This window comes from Schistocerca americana, chromosome 1, assembly GCF_021461395.2.
Source record: "Schistocerca americana isolate TAMUIC-IGC-003095 chromosome 1, iqSchAmer2.1, whole genome shotgun sequence".
Taxonomy (NCBI): domain Eukaryota; kingdom Metazoa; phylum Arthropoda; class Insecta; order Orthoptera; family Acrididae; genus Schistocerca; species Schistocerca americana.
Genome location: NC_060119.1, coordinates 494,531,700 through 494,550,586, shown reverse-complemented (window position 1 = coordinate 494,550,586; position 18,887 = coordinate 494,531,700).

The following is an 18,887-nucleotide window of genomic DNA, read 5'->3' as shown; positions in this document are numbered from 1 at the left end:
TTTGCACAATCATATTAAAGCCTTCCGACCAAAAATTATTTTGCTAAATGTGTCATGCGTTTTAATACATGCCAACCATCCAGTCAGCAATCAGAGACTGCAATTGAAACTTTGATTGGTTTAAAAATAAATTTTTAGTCTTGTTTTTCAAATGTTGATGTAACTGCACGCCGGTATAGAAATTCTTGTCCCAGAACTTCAGATGGAAATGGTTGATTTGAGTTGTGGCGATTTTTATAAAGATAAAAATTTAAATTCATCACTGCTGGAATTTTATAAGAATCTTCCAGGCATACAGTTTGATCAGTTGCATATGTTTGCTAGTGCTTTTTTTTCGATTTCGCACTACTTATCTCCGAGGAAAAAAGTTCTCCAAAATGAAATATACAACATATATTTACGGATGTAAACTAAATGAAGTCGCTGCTGATAATTTCTAGTAGTAAACTTGATTCACAACTGATTACTGTTAATATGTTCATTTACATTATATGTGTCAGTTAACTTGTATCTAAATTTTTCATAAAATGAAAACAACGGATTATAGTACTATTTTGTACGATTTATTTGCATTGCAAATTTTACAGTGTTACTTAGGTTAATGAGGATGATTCGTTTCTGAATCTTACTCGTAAGTGGAACCATTTTTTCCGTAGGAATCCATTCCGAAAAAGTAGGTACCCAAACAGTGTATTTTTATTTATAATACAGAACATCTTATTTTAGAAGAAAATTATATAAAAATGTTAGTTTATGCCTTTGCTTCGAAATTTGTCGAAAAAGAGACCTAGCATTATCGTTAATCAAAATCGTAGCGTGCATAGCTACTGCCGTACAGGCATATTTAATGAATTCGTGTTAATTAACGACGACAAATCAGAATGGGAATTCATAAATAGATACTGCAAGGGAAAGGGTTACCATGCGCCGACGCAGGAAAGATGTTGCAACATCGTTGCAGAGAATTTGCGACATCGTCGCGGAAGGCTGAACATTGGTAAGGGTGACAACAATTGCGGCGCGAAGCAGTTGCTGTCAGTACTGCTAAACGAATGCAGGAGTGTCGGAAATTCTAGTTTACACAGCCGTAATTTATAGGAGAACAAGTGACTTGGTCTTCATTTATGGTGGCCAAAGAGACAGATCCAGGACAGATTGTGGTTTTTCAAATGATTATTAAAGACTGAAAAAACATTAAATGGACTCGTTAGGAAAAATATCGTTTGCTAACAGAGTCAGCTCGTTACATTTTTCTCCTACTTGCTGTGCGAATCACGTGTTATGGAAGGTGCTGCATAAGTGTACTAAAAAAATTTACAGGACGGGTGGGGGGGGGGGGGGGGCGTGCGGATACCATGCACGTCTGACCCCTTACCGCGGGCCGGATTGATGGTGTTCGCGGGCCAGTATTGGCCTGCGGGTCTAGTTTGGAGACGCCTGCTCTATGTGACCCTCAGTCCTTGGAGACAAGACATGTAAATAATAATACGGAGGATCTTCTTTGGCTACCTTTATATTTTGTCTTCCAGAAATGATTTCCAATAATTTCTTATTCACTAAAGAGGAAATTTGTTTCTTATTAAGCCTGCACCAAGCTCGGTAGTTGATGCTGAGACATAAGTCTTAAGGTGACATAGCAGTTTTTTCAAGTAACCAGTTCCAATTGACTATCTAGAAATTGTGTTGCTGAGAGGGTAACTACCAGACAATAGGTCTAAAGATTCGAGAGTACATCTTGAGGCGGTCAAATGATTTTTATGTAATATATCGCTTATTTTCCCTCTGAAAATATGTCTAACATAAGAATATAGTCTTCAGATGTCATGTGTTGAAGTCCACTTTAAACTGCGGAGTCCACTATGACTGGCTGGGCTGTCATTTCACAGATCCGAGAGAAGCAAGGACATACCACCTACATTACCGCCGTGCCTAGTAAAACACTGTGGTGTTCCAACCGAGCTTCGGGTTGGAGACAGCTATGGACTCTGAGAAAACCAGCATGACGCGGAATAACTTAAAGTTGTGTCTAGCATGTCTGGGAGGCATTAGGAGACACAGACGTTAATGTACAGGGAAACCCTGGCACGCCATACGCAACACTGCAATGTCCTTTTGTGACTTTCCTAAATTATTTGAGTGACATGTTACATGGGAAACGAGCCGTTTACAGTGCTGTGGTTTCTCTCTCTGGGCCGGCCGAAGTGGCCGTGCGGTTAAAGGCGCTGCAGTCTGGAACCGCAAGACCGCTACGGTCGCAGGTTCGAATCCTGCCTCGGGCATGGATGTTTGTGATGTCCTTAGGTTAGTTAGGTTTAACTAGTTCTAAGTTCTAGGGGACTTATGACCTCAGCAGTTGAGTCCCATAGTGCTCAGAGCCATTTGAACCATTTTTCTCTCTCTGATTGTGTATACTGCAGCGGAAAAGTGATCTCGGCACTTGTTTATCCTTGCAGTTTTTCACGCGTTAAATCTCTGCTCATTGATATCTATACTAATAATAAAACTTTCGTGTCTGTCTGTTAGATCACACCAATCTCCAAAACTACCAGATGAATTCTCATGGGGTTTCCACAGGCGACTAGAGCGTAGCATGGGGCAACGTATAGGCTATACTTCATCAAAATCGGATCACGAAAAAATGTAATAATAAAGTCTTATCTAAAACCGTCGTGTCTGCCTGTTTGAACACGTTAATTTCCAAAAGTACTAGATCAATTTTCAGAAAGTTTTCACAGGTAACTTGAGCGTAGCTGTGGCAACATTTAGGCTTTGTTTAATCAAAATCAGATCATGAAAAAAAAAAAGATATCGTAACTGAACGTTTTAGGAGTCTGCTCAGTTTAGTAGTTCGGATGTTTATCTTTGTGACGGCATAGTTCACCAAAGAACCAATAGACGGCGCTGTTAGTTTTTTTTTTCTTCAGAGACTTAAGTACTTTCCGGAGTTTACGTCAGTGACAGAATTAAGCGTCGCAATCTTATTTTTAGGAATACCAACTAACATTGAATTTTCTTGGGTAGCATATATGGATTTACAGATTTCACTTCGTGCGTTAAAAACTTAACAAAATCGCTTTACTTTTTTCAGTGGGTTTCAATTATATCTGACTTCTTGGATAGAAAAACGAATTTGTTGACAAAGTGATACTATAACGGTTCCGTTTTTACCGTCCAAGATACGGAACCCTAAAAAGAGACGGTATGCAGACGCCCTTCTTTAACTTCCGTTGCGAAAAACGGGTGTAATGCTAGTTTCGAATAAAAAGACATGAAAAACAAGATATTATGCACAAACATGCATGTGCCAAGTAGCACCAGCGTCATATCTATTGAGATCGGTTTGACAGAAGATCAATTTTTATGCCCACTATGGTGTTCGAAATGAATTAAAGCAGATGAAAGACGATTATTGTTTTCCGTTTGGTTGGCCGGGGAACAATAACAAACAGAACAATAAGACATTGAAGTATTATGATGACAAAATTGGCTGTGGTCTTATGTAAGAAACCTTCTTGACATATACCCGAAATAATTTTGGGAAATCACGGGTAATCTAGACCAGAGATATCGAACGGGAATTTGAAATCCGCCCCTCTCAAACACGAATCTAGCGTCTGGACCATTAGGCCCGTCTGGAATAAGAACGTCCCAACCTGTACTAGGTGCTGTGTTATTAATACGTAAACTAATGTCGTCAGAACTACAAACAATTTTTTTCCACTGAGCTATTCGCGAACAATGAAATACTACGACCATTTGAAATGTGGAGGTCTTTGGGGCAAGTTAAAGAAACAATGAAGTGCTAAAGAAGAGCCGAGACATAATTAAACAGTTCTGGGAAAACGCTTTACCTCAATGTTTAAACGAGTTAATTAAGTAAACTTGCAGAAGTCGTTAGTCACGTTTCACAAACGTCTTTGTTACACGAACGACAGACTGGCTATTACTCTGAGCTTTTAGCACTGTTGCTGCAGACAAGAGGCAATATCTTCCAGTTGAGGTTTAGACACAATTTTGTGCTGTCTTTTTTATGTAAGGTTTATGGGAAGCTCAATTGTGCCAGAAGCAATTTGGGAACAGCCTTTTCGGAAAGAAATGAACGGAACTGATTGACATCCTGCCCCAGCAACGACAGACACTTCTCACACTTCATCTCCTTATGCTTAGGGCATTGGCGTTTCAATTTCATCTCTGGTTGGTCCTAATTCTCTTGTTATCAGTCAAGATTACCAGATCTGGGCTATCAGTTTATCAGATTTTTTTTTTTTAGATCGGTTATAATAAGAGTTATGTCACACAAGATTCAATCGGATGAGACAATGGCACAGGTAAGTAGCATGTACGCATGGACACACAGTAAACAAAATATACTGTGTGACGAGCTGAACTGAAATACGCGTCTGCTAAAAGGAATTTCAGGCAGAAATGCTACCTGACGAGTAAGATAGTTAAGGTGAACTTCCGCGTTCTGGCCAAAGACGAGCCAATCGGTACCGACCAACGGCCGTGCCATCCTCTTGCAATGGTGTCATCGAATGCGGTATGGAGGGGCATGTGGTCACTCTCCCTGTCGTCTGATATCTTGACTATGGAGGCGCTACTAAGTCGTGAGTAGCTCCTCAATTGGCCTCACAGGGCTGAGACCACCCCGTACCAGTTTTCTCACCTAGGAAAATGTTTGACAGTATCGGGAATCGAACCCGGGCAGTCAGCTGCGCTGAAGACTTTTTTATCTCATTTTGTTTGATATATTTGTTCGGGGCAGAGGTCCCATGACGCTTGTTCAAGTTCATCGCTGATCCATCAGTTTTTTTTATTTATTTTTCTTATTACAGAGGGCAGCTAACCCTCTGATCGAACACGCTGAGCTACTGTGCCAGCATGACGCAGTTACGGAGAGAGACCTATCTGGCGATTGTAGCCATCAAAACCGCAGATAGAAAATGTAGGAAATTAACGCCCTTAACCTGTTCAGACTTTTGCTGTCCAATTTATATTCGCTACGATGCACGGATTTGTGGATAACGAACATCCCAGCTGTATTCTACTGAAGGATGTCTGTATTCCTTAAGCGACTACGCACTACTCACGAACCGCTTTCGCAGCTTCATTCCTTCCAGTATCCCTATCTGCTTTCTTACAGGCGTCCGCGTTCGAGACCCTGTTTAACAAATGTAAGTGACAGTCAAATGAAAACTAAAACAACCGACACATCGGGACCATGCAATGGGTCCATTTAAAGTAATCACCACATGCGTTAAGACACTTATCCCATTGGAAAGCGAGACGATCGATTCCTGTTTCGTAGAACGCGATTGGCCGCAAAGGGATCCATAACCGCACTTATTCTTACATTTCCTCTCCCGACTGAGACCAACGTCCACGCATTCTTTTTCAAGTCACCAAAGATGTGAAAGCCACACGGTGAAATATCCGAGCCGTACAGAAGATCTTGCAGTGTCTCTCTACTAAATCGCTGAAGCATAGGCTACGTCCGATTGGCAGTGTGGGGCAGACACTTTTGGGCGGGCGTTACCGTGCAACAGGATGATTTCGTCCGACAGCCCGAGAGCAAACGGCAGAGCTAACGGTGGAAACATCCCACGTTCTCCCCGCCAAGAAATCTAAAGCTGTTTGCACAAGTTCCGGTAGGGCCCTCTGGTCGTCGAGTAACTCGAGTGTGAAACCACAATCAATGCACAGCGCCATGAAGACACTTTGCACAAACTGCGACGCGCCATAAAATCAAAACGTTCAGGAATTCTGTCGGACGGGATCATCCTGTTGCACGATAACGCCCGCCCCTGCACCAGCGATCGGACGAAAGCTATGCTTCAGCGATTTGGTAGGGAAACACCGGAACATCCTCCGTACAGCCGGCATCTTTCGCTGTGTGATTGTCACATCTTTGGCGACCTGAAGAAAGACAAGTGGTCTGTTTCAGTCGGACGGGGAAGTGCAACTGTGGGTGCGGGCGTCAGCGGCCGACTACGTTCTGCGAAATAGGGATTCATCGTCTCACAGCGCAGTGGTATTAAAGTCTTTACGCGTGAGGTGATTACTTTCGAATTGAACTATTCCATGGTCCCGCTGTGCCGAGTGTCCGGTTTTCATTTGATTACCTCTTATAGTTTTAATATGTCAGGAAGTTACAACCAAACTTAGGTTAGCGTTCATGTCCTTAAACCCGGCCATTATCACGGATACTTCAAGTTCATGGTCGATCTTCTTTCTGCATCTCTGTCTAGATGAGACAGTGTCCCTCCCTCACCCCCTGTCTTGAATGACCTCTACCACGAGATTTAAAACTGTAATTTTCCTTCACGCGCAAGAGCGCAGTCATTGTAGCCGAGTGCGCACATGAATTCATCTTTTCCCGTATGTGATCATTGCTTTACCAATAGCGCTACCCCAGTCGAAATGAACAATCAAGTCTGTTCAAAGGGCCTTCTTCTACGAGTGTGACCAATGAATCGACAGATTATGTTCCGGAGAGCATCCTCTTCTCTTTGGGGTGTATTCCAGAACATGTAACGACCTGAGTATTGAAAACTCCCGATATGGTCATATAATGGGTTGCGTCAGCGCTGGACAAATTGGTCGACATGTTTAATGTTCTCTCTTTAGGCTCTGTGTTTGTGTTTACTTCTATATTTCAAATTTTGTGGCCTCTGGCGCGTGCAAATAAACAAATAAATGAGTGACACTGAAATGAAAGGGAAATGGACAGGGAACGTTTTTGAGGACGTAGAACATGCGGCAACCATTTTATCCCGACAGCACACTGCTGGTACCAGAAGGTACGCAATGAAAAGATCACTGTGCAAGTCATTTTCATTAAGAGACACGCCAGAATGTTGAAACGCGATGGTGCCTCTGCTGAATAATGGTTTCGTATATAAGTTACAGTCTCACAGAACATTATCTGTTAACTATTAATTTCTGGAATCTTTATTAAAAGATTTATATTGAGGTACCAAGAAACTGTTTTGACCGTCAAGGTACAGTGTACTGTAATGCACTCATGCACGATATCCCTTAATATATCAGGCTCACCAACAGCGGGAAAAAACCATAGTTGAATAATCTTTTAGAAGAAATAGTTATTGCAACCGGAAACGGTTAATTTCACACTCACAAAATTTCTTGAACTTCACTTGCCGTAACTTAGGGGTAATAAGCGCGTCATTTATGATCACCTAAGGCTCAAAAGAATGTCACAGAACCTAAACTCAAGAAACGGTGCCAACACAGCACGTTCATCACACTTGCAGCCTGTTTAAGCATTTCATATGATGATGTAATGATATTGGAGGAATTAGTGCACTAAGCTATGTGTTGTTGTTGTTGTCTCAACCCACGTGAACGATCTGGGAGGCTGCATGAGAGTATAAAAACGTAAAACTGTTTGCAAATCAGTTTACCTAATACTCAATGTGTACACATTCTTTATTCATGCTAAACACGAGATCCATTTGGTCACAATAAAAAATCCAGAGTCACGAAATCTGCATTGAAGTAATCTAGTGCGTCTAGAACGAAGTTCTAGAAATGCACCAGCAAAAGTCATAAATCATGAAAAACAGCAGGTGGCCCAAGCTCGGCCTGAAATCCGCAGTTTAGGCCATGTGCTCTTTCGATCTGAGATATGATGTAGTAATCACGTGACTTAAATAGCAGCGTCCCTAAACCTGCAAGCGTCGATGCACACGCATTGCTGCTTCTCTTAAACGAAGTGGCCCTGATCATTACCAAGTTAACATATCAGGTCTCAATATACGATTTAATAAATTTTATAAAAAGTATGCGACTGAATAAACACTAGTTCACTGCGTGACTGATTGGAAACCACAAAATGAAGAGAGTGAATCAACTTTTCGCGTGATACTTGCGACCCTGTGGAACTTTGTGGCTCTGCATATTGGACGATGTGGACTGAGCCAGACCTATAAGATGAGGCCAAAGCACCAACCTTTCCGTTTAGAAGTTACGCCGGAAGCGATCGCCAGACGTCTCCGCATGAGTCCCGCTTGAAATACATTAGTGCACCAGCAGTCTAGTTGCCACAATCTTAAGAGAGACAGAAACACATTACATATCAATTCATGCGTGATAGCAGAATGTCAGTGACGATGAAAGGAGGGAAGATGAAACAGTGTCCTTTCATTTAATACAGAGCCTACCGCCACCTGGAAGAAAATAAACTCCTTTGCGACATTTCAGACCGGGTTGCACATTTCTTAAACTGGTTGTACTTAGCATGTTAGTCCGCCTGGAGAGCCAGCTGAGACACGGGAATAAGAACTGTTGTGCTCCAGGTTGTCAGTTCATACTGTGTCCCGACAATCAACAGAGCCTCCTCCATGCTTTTCTTTTCTCTCACAGGCTGGGTAATGTTACACTCCTGGAAATGGAAAAAAGAACACATTGACACCGGTGTGTCAGACCCACCATACTTGCTCCGGACACTGCGAGAGGGCTGTACAAGCAATGATCACACGCACGGCACAGCGGACACATCAGGAACCGCGGTGTTGGCCGTCGAATGGCGCTAGCTGCGCAGCATTTGTGCACCGCCGCCGTCAGTGTCAGCCAGTTTGCCGTGGCATACGGAGCTCCATCGCAGTCTTTAACACTGGTAGCATGCCGCGACAGCGTGGACGTGAACCGTATGTGCAGTTGACGGACTTTGAGCGAGGGCGTATAGTGGGCATGCGGGAAGCCGGGTGGACGTACCGCCGAATTGCTCAACACGTGGGGCGTGAGGTCTCCACAGTACATCGATGTTGTCGCCAGTGGTCGGCGGAAGGTGCACGTGCCCGTCGACCTGGGACCGGACCGCAGCGACGCACGGATGCACGCCAAGACCGTAGGATCCTACACAGTGCCGTAGGGGACCGCACCGCCACTTCCCAGCAAATTAGGGACACTGTTGCTCCTGGGGTATCGGCGAGGACCATTCGCAACCATCTCCATGAAGCTGGGCTACGGTCCCGCACACCGTTAGGCCGTCTTCCGCTCACGCCCCAACATCGTGCACCCCGCCTCCAGTGGTGTCGCGACAGGCGTGAATGGAGGGACGAATGGAGACGTGTCGTCTTCAGCGATGAGAGTCGCTTCTGCCTTGGTCCCAATGATGGTCGTATGCGTGTTTGGCGCCGTGCAGGTGAGCGCCACAATCAGGACTGCATACGGCCAAGGCACACAGGGCCAACACCCGGCATCATGGTGTGGGGAGCGATCTCCTACACTGGCCGTACACCAGTGGTGATCGTCGAGGGGACACTGAATAGTGCACGGTACATCCAAACCGTCATCGAACCCATCGTTCTACCATTCCTAGACCGGCAAGGGAACTTGCTGTTCCAACAGGACAATGCACGTCCGCATGTATCCCGTGCCACCCAACGTGCTCTAGAAGGTGTAAGTCAACTACCCTGGCCAGCAAGATCTCCGGATCTGTCCCCCATTGAGCACGTTTGGGACTGGATGAAGCGTCGTCTCACGCGGTCTGCACGTCCAGCACGAACGCTGGTCCAACTGAGGCGCCAGGTGGAAATGGCATGGCAAGCCGTTCCACAGGACTACATCCAGCATCTCTACGATCGTCTCCATGGGAGAATAGCAGCCTGCATTGCTGCGAAAGGTGGATGTACACTGTACTAGTGCCGACATTGTGCATGCTCTGTTGCCTGTGTCTATGTGCCTGTGGTTCTGTCAGTGTGATCATGAGATGTATCTGACCCCAGGAATGTGTCAATAAAGTTTCCCCTTCCTGGGACAATGAATTCACGGTGTTCTTATTTCAATTTCCAGGAGTGTATATCTGCTCCACCTTACTTGCTGCCCTGATTTGCTGTGAACAAAAGGAAGGGCAACAAAAAAATTCCTACGGTCTGGAGCTCGTGGACCAGCCAGTATAGTATGCCAGATAAATTCCGTTAGTTCATTATCACAAGGCCGCGTGCCGTATCAGGCTATTCAGCTTTGACGCGCTGTGACTGAGGACGGCGTTCGCGGATAAATGTACCAGGGGGCTTACCGGTGCCGGGTGCGGTCTTTGGGCAGCTGTAATCCTGTTACCGGGAGACTTGGTGGCCCCGCTTTGTGCACAGTTGAGGGGGTGGAAGTGGGGGAGGTGCGGGGGTGGGCGCGCGTTCCGGCCACCTGTCGACGGCAATATCGGCGGCGTGAAGACGGCGGGCGGCGGCGATTAAGCGGCAAAAGGCAGCGCCCGGCCGAATACCGCGCCGCGCTGGCGCCGGGGATTAATACCTCGGCACGGGAACTAATTAAAAACCCAGACCGTAATTATCCCCAGAAAGTCGGCGCGGATTTCCGATAGTGGCAGCCGTGGGCTTGCGGCGGCGGAAGGACGCCTCGGAAAAAAGGGAGCTCACATATACAGATATTTGCCCGGCCGAGCACTGTTTCCGTTCACAAAATTCCCTAACTTTACCCAGCTCCAACTCCTGCCCCTCCCCCCTTCCACTTCCCTCTGCCCGGACTGATTCAATGCAAAAAACAGAAGCACAATTTTTTTCCCATCGACGGAGAACGCACACCAATGAGAAGTGTTTGAAAATGGTATTGCATTTGGCTAACAGAGGGCGTGGCTGCGGCTCCCGCAACGTTCAGCCTCTTTGTAGACGAAGAGTTGCTGTTGAAAGGTCTCTGTTGGATTCCTTTCATGTTAATTTTTTAAATCTGTTGTCATTTACGGCATACATTCCACTTATAAATTTACTGTGGTGTTTCTGACTCTATCTGGGAGGAGACTGAGCAGTGGAACGTGTTACTTTTACACACAATCAAGAACGATCTGTCACACTACTACACTTTAAAACACAGTTTATATGTAATTCATGCCACATAGTCTCATACGGAACCTACATCTGCTTTCTTTTATATACTGTATATGATAAGATACTGTCATCCCCCTTCCCTTCTATGTGAAAGAATGAATGAGCAATGTATTTCTAGTTGCATTCTTGATGGTAGCAGACAAGCCTGTCTGCTAGAGAACAGTAGGACCAACGTCGGAACAGGTAGCTACGCTTTCTAAAAGCAAAGAGGTTTCTATCCTTAGTATGGTCCCGTCCGTCCCTTGTCATGTTGGTATAGGAAGCTGCCTCTCTCGTCACTTCCGTTTTGTATCTGGAAGCAACCTTGGTAGGGGCCCACGGCAGTTTGTCCGCGGCGAGCGTCTGAAGTGGTAAGATCTCCGGCTAAACGCGTGTCTGCTAAGTCCGTAGGACAATGGATTTCTTAAGTTCAGCCTAACTGAAAATTTAATCACCTTTATTTCAGGTTTAGCTCTAAAATATCTAATGCTATCTTAAATTGCAACGCAGTGTAATTCGAGTGTGAAGTTCAGAATATCTTCGAGTAGTTGCTTTGTCACTACTTTGTGAGTAAAGTGGAACCACATGTTGATGACCCGTAACTCTAACTAAGATCATTAATCTTAAATGCGAATGTGCGTGAAATTATAACGTCTCGTGCATTTTGTGAGACCAGTACCACGTGCTTATACAATTGTTTGACCCATCAGGTTAATAGTAAGACGATATTAACCAGTTCGAGCTTTTTCCTTTGTAAATTGCGTTTCGATGTAATTTATTTTAATTATCAAAATTATTGTGGAGTTACACTCTTTGTGTAAACCAAGTTGACCACGTGAAGCATGTGGTGTAAGCATCAAAGTAGCCCTCAGCTATTCTTTTCGGGAAGATTTCACAGAGAGTTAGTATGAATTTAGTATACCAGTGTGTGGTAATTACATGACGGACAGGATTGCGCTACGAACGTAATTTCTTTGGGTGAAAATTGAATCGGTTGGTTGTGGTTAATTTCCTCTTGCATATGTTTCAACGTTCTTTGTGTGTTATTTTATGAATGCAGTGTTGTATGCAGTCTCCCAATCTTGGCTCCATATTTGATGTGTTCCGTAAGGTTACAAACTCACATTTTCACAATCCTAAATAAGGCACCAGTTTAGTTATGAATCAAGTTTGATATGCTGAAATTTTAACGGAACAATGATAAATGTTAAAATAAATGTCCAAATATAAACTGATTTATTTCTTTTTATTTAAATTCTCTTTATATATATATATATATATATATATATATATATATATATATATATATATATATATATATATATATATCACCGGTTGTCGTAAGATGACTATTAAAAGATTCTAATTAATGTTAGTCTGGTTGGGAATTTGGTAAGCTAGACTGGATACCTGGTGAAACAGTTGCTCAGTAATGCAAGGCTAACTTCCCCAGATAGCTCACAGCTTTTAACCCGCTCTTATTGTCTTGAATATCAGCACCACTTTCAGAACTACTTAATTCATCAACATTATACTGTATCTTTTTTGAATCATCAGTGTGTTCGGCTTTGTCAACCTGTTATTGGGTTTTACCTCGTTTCCCACATTCTTTACTTGTTACTTCGACTACATACACATATGCGTTATGTATGTTCTTCTTCTGGTTTCTCTTCTTCTACACTGACGGGAAAAAAACCAGCTCCAAGAAGTTGAGCGAGATAAACGAAAGTTGGTAGGTGTGTTCCTACATCTAGAAGTTGACGTATATTCAAATTTTGCGCCGGTAGCGTACGAGTTGCGCAAGCAGCGCCACTATGAGTATGCAAACCAGGTTTGGTTTAAATACAATCTATAACGATTGTGAGCGTTAGTTACCTTTGAGATTGGACGTAGTCAGTTGGTGTTAGTCAGAAATGCCTTTGAGACGACGAAGACGCCAGTATCAACGGCTCACAGAGTTTGAACGATGTCGTGTACTGGGGCTACGAGTAGCTAGATGTTTCTCCGGCAGTATTGCACAGTGACTTGACAGGAATTTAGCCACTGTACACTCTGGGATGATGTTGGCATTGAAACAGAGGATGACACGCTTAAAGCTGAAATACTAAACACCTTTTTCCAAAGCCGTGTCACAGAGGAAGACCGCACTGCAGTTCCTTCTCTCAATCCTCGCACGAACGAAAAAATGGCTGACATCGAAATAACTGTCCAAGGAATAGAAAAGCGACTGAAATCACTCAACAGAGGAAAATCCACTGGGCTTGGCGGGTTACGAATACGATTGTACACAGAGTAAGCGAAAGAACTTGCCCTCCTTCTAACAGCCGTGTACTGCAAGTCTCTAGAGGAACGGAAGATTGCAAATGATTGGAAAAGAGCACAAGTGGTTCCAGTTTTCAAGAAGGGTCGTCGAGCAGATGCGCAAAACTATAGACCTATATCTCTGACATCGATCGGTTGGAGAATTTTAGAACATGTTTTTTGCTCGCGTATCACGTCATTTCTGGAAACCCAGAACCTACTCTGTAGGAATCAACATGGATTCCGGAAACAGCGATCGTGTGAGACCCAACTCGCTTTATTTGTTCATGAGACCCAGAAAATATTAGATACAGGCCCCCAGGTAGATGCCATTTTCCTTGACTTCCGGAAGGCGTTCGATACGGTTCCGCACTGTCGCCTGGTAAACAAAATGAGAGCCTACGGAATATCAGACCAGCTGTGTGGCTGGATTGTTCTCAATGGAGAGACGTCTATAGACGTTAAAGTAACCTCTGCCGTGCCAAAGGGGGGTGTTATGGCACCATTGCTTTTCACAATATATATAAATGACCTAGTAGATAGTGTCGGAAGTTCCATGCGGCTTTTCGCGGATGATGCTGTAGTATACAGAGAAGTTGCAGCATTAGAAAATTGCAGCGAAATGCAGGAAGGTCTGCAGCGGATAGGCACTTGGTGCAGGGAGTGGCAAATGACCCTTAACATAGACAAATGTAATGTATTGCGAATACATAGAAAGAAGGATCATTTATTGTATGATTATATGATGGCGGAACAGACACTGGTAGTTGTTACTTCTGTAAAATATCTGGGAGTATGCGGCAGTTACTTCTGTAAAATATCTGGGAGTATGCGTACGGAACGATTTGAAGTGGAATGATCATATAAAATTAATTGTTGGTAAGGCGGGTGCGAGGTTTAGATTCATTGGGAGAAAATGTAGTCCATCAACAAAGGAGGTGGCTTACAAAGCACTCGTTCGACCTATACTTGAGTATTGCTCATTAGTGTGGGATCCGTACCAGGTCGGGTTGACAGAGGAGATAGAGAAGATCCAAAGAAGAGCGGCGTGTTTCGTCACAGGGTTATTTGGTAAGCGTGATAGCGTTACGGAGATGTTTAGCAAACTCAAGTGGCAGACTCTGCAAGAGAGGCGCTCTGCATCGCGGTGTACCTTGCTGTCCAGGTTTCGAGAGGGTGCGTTTCTGGATGAGGTATCGAATATATTGCTTCCCCCTACTTATGCCTCCCGAGGAGATCACGAATGTAAAATTAGAGAGATTCGAGTGCGCACGAAGGCTTTCAGACAGTCGTTCTTCCCGCGAACCATACGCCACTGGAACAGGAAAGGGAGGTAATGACAGTGGCACGTAAAGTGCCCTCCGCCACACACCGTTGGGTGGCTTGTGGAGAATAAATGAAGATGTAGATGTAGACTGTCGGCAGCGGGTGTCACGGGAATGTACTGCGCGTGAAGATGGGGCTCCGGACGGCCACGCGGCACAACCGAGAGGGAAGACCGTCGAGTTCGGCGTATGGCTCTGGCGCATCGTACTGCATCTGCAGCAGAAATCTGAGCAGCAGTTGGCACCACAGTGGCACAACTAACTGTGACAAATTGGTTATTTCAAAAACAGCTCCGAGCCAGAAGCCCTGTGGCGTGCATTCTACCGACTACAAACCACCGCCATTTCGACTTCAGTGGTGTCAATCTAGAGCTCACTGGAGAGCAGAGTGGAGGTCTGTAGTGTTTCCTGGTGAAAGCTGTTCCAGGCTCGGCGTCAGGGACGGCCGGGTCTTGGTTAGGAGGAGGCCGGTTGAGTCCCTAGTCTCTGTGCTAGACACCTGGACCTGCACGTGGAGTTATGGCCTGGTGTGCGATTTCATGTGACACCTGTAGCAGTCTCGTGGTTATCCCACGCACTCTCACTGCAAAACTGTACGTCAGACAGGTGATTCGGTCTCTTCTGCTACCACTCATGATCAGCATTCCAAGGGGGTGGAGCGGGGGGGGGGGGGGGGGAGGAGAGGCATTCCAACAGGATAACGCTCGCTCACAAAACCCTATTGTAACCCAACATGCTAACAGAGTGTCGACAATTTGCCTTGGTCTGCTGGATCACTAGATCTACCTCCAGTCGAGCACGTGTGGGACAACTCCAGCGTCACCTATAACCAGCATTAACCGTCCTGTTATTGACCGGCCAAGTGTAACAGCCGTGGAACTGCATCTCACAAACTGATATCTGGCATCTGGGCAACACAAAGCACGCTTGCATTCAACAGTCCGGCGGTTACACCGGTTTTTAATGTACCAGCATTTCACATTCGCAATAGCTTATCTCGCGTTTATATTAACCTTATAAAGTCCCTCATCGTTTTTTCTGTACATATGTTTGCGCTAATCTCAGGAACTACTGTAGGGATTTTGCCACAGTTTGTTACTAATACGTACACTACTGATTAAAGAGGGAGGTGTTTTTACAAAATATATAAATATTTTATGCAAACTGCCTGAACTACGGCGAATTAAATTCTCCCGACATTGTGGAAACGAGCTATTGCCATTTAGCTGTGAGTGGCAGACAGGTGCAAGGTTACACAACTGCAACGCAGGCCCGTATCAGTTACCCCTACTGGAACGACGGCGCGGACTACTACTGATTTCCTAAACGACTTGTAGTGAAGGGCATGTCAGATATTAGAGAATATGGTCACACAGAAAATATAGTTCTCGTTGGAATCTCAGCAACTACTGTTTGAATGCTGATACGATTAATAAGTAGACTGACTCGCAAAGAAGTTTCGTGTACATACACTACTGGCCATTGCTACACCAAGAAAACATGCAGATGATAAAGGGGTATTCATTGGACAAATATATTATGCTACAACTGACATGTGATTACAGTTTCACACAATTTGGGTGCATACATCCAGAAAAATCAGTACCCAGAACAACCACATCTGGCCGTAATAACGGCCTTGATACGCCTGGGCATTGAGTCAAACAGAGCTTGGATGGCGTGTACAGGTACAGCTGCCCATGCAGCTTCAACACGATACCACAGTTCATCAAGAGAAGTGACTGGCGTATTGTGACGAGCCAGTTGATCGGCCACCATTGACCAGACGTTTTGAATTGGTGAGAGATCTGGAGAATGTGCTGGCCAGGGCAGCAGTCGAACCTTTTCCGTATCCAGCAAGGCCCGTACAGGACCTGCAACATGCGGTCGTGCATTATCCTGCTGAAATGTGGGGTTTCGCAGGGATCGAATGATGGGTAGAGCCACGGGTCGTAACACATCTGAAATGTAACGTCCACTGTTCAAAGTGCCGTCAATGCGAACAAGAGGTGACCGAGACGTGTAAGCAATGGCACCCCATAACATCACGTCGGGTGATACGTCAGTATGGCGATGACGATTACACACTTCCAATGTGCGTTCACCGCGATGTCGCCAAACAGGGATGTGACCACCGTGATGCTGTAAACAGAACCTGGATTCATCCGAAAAAATGACGTTTTGCCATTCGTGCACCTAGGTTCGTCGTTGAGTACATCATCGCAGGCGCTCCTTTCTGTGATGCAGCGTCAAGGGTAATCGCAGCCATGGTCTCCGAGGTGATAGTCCATGCTGCAACGAACATCGTCGAACTGTTCGTGCATATGGTTGTTGTCTTGCAAACATCCCCATCTGTTGACTCAGGGATCGAGACGTGGCTGCACGATCCGTTACAGCCATGCGGATAAGATACCTGTCATCTCGACTGCTAGTGATACGAGATCGTTGGGACCCCGTATTACCCTCCTGAACCCACCGATTCCATATTCTGCTAACAGTCATTGGATCTCGACCAACGCGAGCAGCAATGTCGCGATACGATAAACCGCAATCGCGATAGACTACAATCCGACCTTTATCAAAGTCAGAAACGTGATGGTACGCATTTCTCCTCCTTACACGAGGCATCTCAACAACGTTTCACCAGGCAACGCCGGTCAACTGCTGTTTGTGTATGAGAAATCGGTTGGAAACTTTCCTCATGTCAGCACGCTGTAGGTGTCGCCACCGACGCCAACCTTGTGCGAATGCTCTGAAAAGCTAATCATTTGCATATCGCAGTATCTTCTTCCTGTCGGTTAAATTTGGCGTCTGTAGCACGTCATCTTCGTGCTGTAGCAATTTTAATGGCCAGCAATGTAATTTGTCACCTGTACGCCATTCGAGTCGTCTCGTCGTAGACACCGACAACTACTCGTGCGTGGATGGGGCTGGTCGCCATTGTAGATACAAGAGTGTAAACTACGTAACACCTGACGCCATGAGGATGATGATTCTTTGTTGTTGCGCTCGATCTTTACGCGTATAAAATTGCATGGAATTCAATCTTTTCCTATGACTTCACTGGAAAGTTTGACATAGTATGACACAGGCCTAAATCTCTGTATGTTTCGTCACCGACAGATGTTTCAGGCAGTATCAGTTTCACTACTTTTTTATATCGTTTTTTTTAGGTAAAAACATCTTCAAAATCGATGACGGATGTGGAGAGCGACGTTTCTATTGAAGTAATTTCGAATGAGGCACTTTATGAAAGAGATATTACTCATCAGGTGCGTAAGTATACCGGAGCAAAAGGGGAAACCTTGGGCTCCTCACACCGGCTTCATCAAGCACGAGGAAAGAAAGGAAAAAAATAAAGAAAAATAAAATGGAAAGGAAAAATTAGCAAAATCGATCAATCACGTGAAGTTTTTCCTGTACTGAAAAAATCAAAGCAAAACTGGTTTCGGAAATACTTGATAGGTAAACATATGCGAATCAAGTGCCTTCTTTAGCCCAGTCAAAGATCACTCTGAACTAAGACTTGAACGCCAGTTGACTGAATGTGTAGAACGAAAGTGTCTACTTGTGAGCAAACGGCCAACGCTATGGCGGAGATAGCGTCACGGTTGGCTTATGCGACAGTGCGAAAAGAATCAAATCACAATTATGATCTAGTGCTTAAAGGCGCAGTAGAGGATAATCAGAAACGTCATTGTATTTCGAAACAGTTGACATCATCTACAAATTTTTTTCCCACAGTGAGCTACTGTGATGGGATGTAAAAACTTGCTTCGTGAGTACCTCCAAAAGAATACTAAAATCTTTATAAAACCAACGATCACCACTGATTCAATGCTATGGGTACGAGAAACCAAGTGCATATGGTAGCACGATACCGGAAATGAGGATACCAAAACTGCACTGGCACAAACACCACAAAACTTACCCACCTTTATAATACGTCAGCAGAAACAACAATTTCGAATCGCATTTTGTTCCTTTCATGTTCAGTCTATTTTAATACACTTATGAATGAAACGAAAAATTTACTTCCTAATAAAAAAGAGTTTTATGCTTATAAGATACCCCCTATTTGTAGATAAGAGTGCATTTTACTTTATTTCCCATTTTGCTATTTTACATAGGTGAAGTGAATGTATCAGCGCTGCAGTACATACGGAGTAATGAGCGCGCCGTAGATTTCCACATGGCTTACAGTGGCGATTGGCCATCTGGCACTTTAACATCCCGTGGGTGAGGTGCCAATGCAGAAATCGCTCTTGACGTCAGCAAAGAGATACGTAGGGAAAGAATCAAGATATTGTTATTAATATATATTTGCTAACAAAAGCTGCCTTATGCCACTCAGACATTAGGAGGAGCTTACAGGTCATAAATACTATCTTTCAGCAATTGCTCAATGTCAGGATAT